The 4,785-nt window shown below is 39.9% G+C and overlaps 1 pseudogene; it reads left to right on the top strand.

The window, feature by feature from the left end:
• The first annotated feature begins 1,053 nt into the window (after nucleotides 1-1,053).
• On the top strand, nucleotides 1,054-3,589 carry LOC149260352 (pentatricopeptide repeat-containing protein At2g03880, mitochondrial pseudogene; annotated as a pseudogene).
• Nucleotides 3,590-4,785: the final 1,196 nt, after the last annotated feature.

The raw sequence follows: 4,785 nt of genomic DNA, 5'->3' as shown, positions 1-4,785 counted from the left end.
GAATTGAGCAAATGGGAGAAGGTAGATGGCCTAAAGTTATCTTCAATGAAGGAATGAGTGAAAGAAAGAAATCATGGATGAGACAAAACAACAAATGGATGCAAAAATGGAATATTTACCTCAATGCATGTCCCACAAATAGCAAGGATTTAAAGAGTTTTGTTATGGAGAAGTTTCGTAAGTGTATATGGGGGAAAGAGTTGGGTAGAAAGAAGAAGTACTATGTTCAAGAATTCAACCTCACTTGTGATCTCCAACAAAAATAGTACATTGGAGCTAGCAGTCCATGGAGAGCAAAGATTCTTATTGCTCAATTAAGAACTAACTCGTATCAACTACAGTGCGAAACAGGTTGGTGGAAAAGACCTAAAAAGGCTTGGGAAGAATGGGTGTGTACTTTTTGCACTTTTGGGGTAGTGGAATCGGAAAAAACATTTCATCTTGGAAAGTGATGCTTTCAGAGACATCAGAGACAGTTACAACGATTGTTAACATCAATTCCTTGGCATTGTCTTTTCAGTGAGGGCACTATTAGAAGGTTGGGTCAGCGCATCATTAATTAGAATAAGAAGAAGATTGAATTGCAAAAGGCAAAAAGTAGGGAAGCTAGTGGTTCCATAGATTATATTTAGTTTCATAAGGATTAAAATTTCATTTCATTTCATATTGACATCCATTATACCCTAGTGCAATAAATAATATAGTATGTGTGGTAAAAAAAATTATAAAAATAAAAAAAAGAAAAAGAGGAAAGAAAAAAAGAAACATACATACATACATTAGCAACGTATTAAGTTTTTGTTACGAAATTAAGAATTTTTAGTCTTCTCAATCCATCCATGTTCAAGTGACATTGATTGCTTTTATTCTCAAAGAATAACTATTTTTTCATCGCTATAAATCAGATAAAAGTAGCTATAAAACTTTGTGTATTGAACCCTCCGGTTTTAGTAAATTTTATCACCCTGTAAAAGGAAAAAAAAGAAGAAATGCAACAATAATGTAATTTTAAATAAAATTATATTACAGTGGAACGGTGTTCATATGTTTTCTCATACTCTTCCAATATGAATTTCTTTGGTTAGTTTGTGTCGATGTATTATAATAATAATAACAACGCGCGTAAGGCATTTGAAATGACAGAACAAACCAGTATGAACAAATGGTTCGTGAACCTTGGAATGAGACGAAGAAGAGGATCACGTTGTTCTTTGCTGAGCCAAGTCTTCGCCTGCACCTTAGAAAGGCTGCCACGGCTGCTCAGAAAACTCAAGCAAACGGCCAGACTAGCTTCTGCCATAACCCTAAAGACGGATTGGACAGATGGAGAGGTTCTTCTGATTATATTTCCCTCTTGCAGCGGGCCATTACGCTGAGATCCTTATCAGACGGCAAATTGATCCATTCCCACATCAATGAAACGGGATTCGTCGCAGACAGATTTCTACTTAACAAGCTCGTCGACATGTACGTCAAGTGCCAGAGCCTGGCGGACGCTCGCAGAGTTTTCGATGAAATGCCTAAGAGAGATAATTTCTCATGGAACGTGATAATCAGAGCTTACACCAGAGAAAGGATCACCGGTGAAGCCCTTGCATTGTTGCACCAAATGCAGCGAACAGGAATCGAACCCAACCACATTACCTTTGCCAGCGTTCTCCCATCGTGTGTGGACCTCGCAGCACTGGAGCAGGTTCATGATAGAATAATTAAAAGTGGGTTTCAATCTGATGTGGTCGTGGAAAGTGCCCTAGTGGACATGTATGCGAAATGCGGGAGAATAGAGAATGCGCGCGATATGTTTGACAAAATGTGTCAGCGAGATATTGTTACCTGGGCAGTGATGATTGCTGGGTATGCACAGAATGGGTTTGCAGAGGAGGCCCTGAAGCTTTACCAGCGAATGAAAATGGAAGGCATGAAACCTAACTTGAAGATCTTGACCACTCTTCTCCCCGCCTGCGCCAACTTGGCAGCCCTGGAACAGGGGAAGGAAATTCATGAAGAAATAACCAGAAGTGGATTTCAGTCTGATCTCTTCGTGGAGAATGCCCTTGTAGACATGTATGCAAAATGTGGGAATTTAGAGAAGGCCCGCGACGTATTTGACAAAATGCTTCAACGAGATGTGGTGTCTTGGACTGCCATGATTGCAGGTTATTCCATCCATGGTTGTGTCAAGGAGGCCCTCGGATTATTTCAGGAAATGGAAGACTCCGGCACAAAGCCAAACCATGTTACATTGCTTTGTATTATGTCCGTGTGTTCCCATGTGGGCTTAGTGGACAAGGGCCTTGAGTACTTTGATTGCATGAGTAAGGATTATCAGATGACACCTGCAATGGAGCACTATAGATGTGTAGTTGACCTTCTCGGCCGTGCTGGGCGCCTAGATGAAGCACATAGTTTTATCAACCGGATGCCAATAAAACCCGATGCTGCTGTATGGAGGTGTTTGCTTGCTGCCTGCAGAATACATAATAATATAGAGCTAGGTGAAAGTACGGCAGCACGGCTTCTTGAGTTGGAACCAGCAAATGAAGCGCCTTATATTCTTCTGTCAAATATCTATGCATCAGCTGGCAGGTGGGGTGATAGAGAAAGGATGCGGAAAATGATGGAAGACAGAGGGGTAACGAAAACGCCAGGATGCAGTTGGATTGAGGTCAATAAACAGGTCCATGCTTTCCTTGGAGGAGACAGGTCGCATCCACAAGCAGAGCAGATCTTTACAGAGTTGAAGAGATTGTGTAAGGAAATGAAGGCCGCAGGGTATGCTCCGGATACTAGCTTTGTGCTAAATGATGTGGAGGAGGAGCAGAAGGAGCAAATTCTTCTCCATCATAGCGAGAAGTTGGCAATTGCATTTGGCCTACTAAACACCTCTCCAGGCACAACTATTCGAATTATCAAAAACCTTAGAATATGTGGTGATTGCCACTCTGCAATTAAATTCATCTCTAAGATTGTTGGACGAGGCATCGTTGTGAGGGATGCTAATCGTTACCATCATTTCAATGATGGACATTGTTCTTGTGGGGACTTTTGGTGACACCAAGTGAAGAAAACTGTAAGCATAGTTTTGTATCATGACAAGTTTATTCATTTTATCTAGGTTGCGCTGGTAGCGGGGGATAAGGTGCCCTTAATATTTATCAGCTTCTAAATGGTGGTTTAGTGGTCGTGTGTTTACTGCTAGTCGGAAGAATCAAATTGGAGAAATTATTGTATGCTGGAATTGCTAGTTGTGTATCTCACCGAAAATCATTTCTTTTAAGAATTCACAAGACATTCAATACCATGCCAATCAGGGATATGTCATGTTCGTCAAGTTTCGATATTTAGAGCAACAATTTCTGCTAATTATGCATCCGAGCTTCCATGTGTAGTGCCTGGCATGCCTTTTTGACGTGTTAGAAAGCTTGCATGGATTACAAAGCCAAAGGGAGCATGCTGGCATGATCTATGTTATTTTAGAATAGGACGTGTTTCAAAGATTTTTGAGTATCTCACATTTCGTAGCTGATATTCATCTACTGTGGAATGTTGCTTTCAATTGAAGAGGGAAATGCAAGTTCAAATGAGTCAATGTCATGGGTACTACATGGTAATGAGTTCAAGTGGTGCACAGCCACAGTTAAACGATAGAGAAATAAGTGTTAAAATGAGAAACAATGCACAGGTTCTATTAATCAGTCACAGAGAACGGACATGTCATAAGAGGGATTTGGACCCTGGTGAAACAGATAATAACTCTTCTCAGCCACTCAAGCTAGACGTGAATTGACAAATATAGGACATACTTTATCAATGTATATAATTAAAAACATTCCAATCACAACTATCTACTTATATGAACTCATCTTAGAGATTATGTACCTTTGGTTGTTGTTTGTTATTGGATGTTGCAGGCTTGTAGTTGAACATTCGCTCTCTTGAGGTTGGCATGCTTCAAACAAGAGGGTGCAGGGTATGCCAAGTTGATCTTTTTTGCAAGTTGGAAGCCTAGACAAACTTCCAGACTAGAGCTGTTTTCAGCTTTGTTATAGTTCAGCCATATGAAAGCTAAGTTATTGCCAAGTTTAGGGTTGTTTATGGTTTGTACAAGCACAACAAATGCAGGGAGGTTCAGTTAACTACTTTAGCTTGACCTTCTGTTTGAGAATGAGAATCCAACATTTCCCACAGTGACTTCTAGATATCGCTGTAGAAGCTGGAATTCCTTTTTGAGACAATGCAGGAAAGGATACCGAAATGCATTCACACCTGGTTAATAAGAGCTTTGTTATTTGTTTTATATAGCTCATGTTGTGAGGCTTGTTATTTTGGAGAACCTATCAACCAGAACAAACATTGTATCATGATTCCATTGAGGGGTTGCGAGGCTTGTGAGAAAGTCCACTGATACAGACTCCCATGGTCATTGCAGGATAGGTAGAGTCATGAGCAGTCTGTCTTTGCAATTTGTTGGCTTTACAATGGCATGATTATAACGTTTTGTGGACACTAATGTGTTTTAAAATCTTGGAGAAATGTGGATCCCAAATGAACTTTCATTTACTCATCAAGCGGTAAACATAATGATTCGCGGCCAACAATCTTCAAGATATCTCTATACATCTATGCATGATGCAGATTTGCTTCGTATGGTAACGTCCAACTATTTGTATTGTGTGCGTAAGTTTCTATAGTAATAATGAGTACATGTACTGATGGATCACTGAGGTAGTCAACTATAGATTAATTGTTTCATGCTTGCTGATAACCAAAATGAAATTATTGCAA

This window comes from Pinus tabuliformis, chromosome 6, assembly GCF_031772625.1.
Source record: "Pinus tabuliformis cultivar Carrire ecotype Pingquan chromosome 6, CPIR1, whole genome shotgun sequence".
Classification (NCBI taxonomy): Eukaryota; Viridiplantae; Streptophyta; class Pinopsida; order Pinales; family Pinaceae; genus Pinus; species Pinus tabuliformis.
Note: the sequence above shows the minus strand (reverse complement) of the source record. Positions and strands in the feature narration are given on the sequence as shown.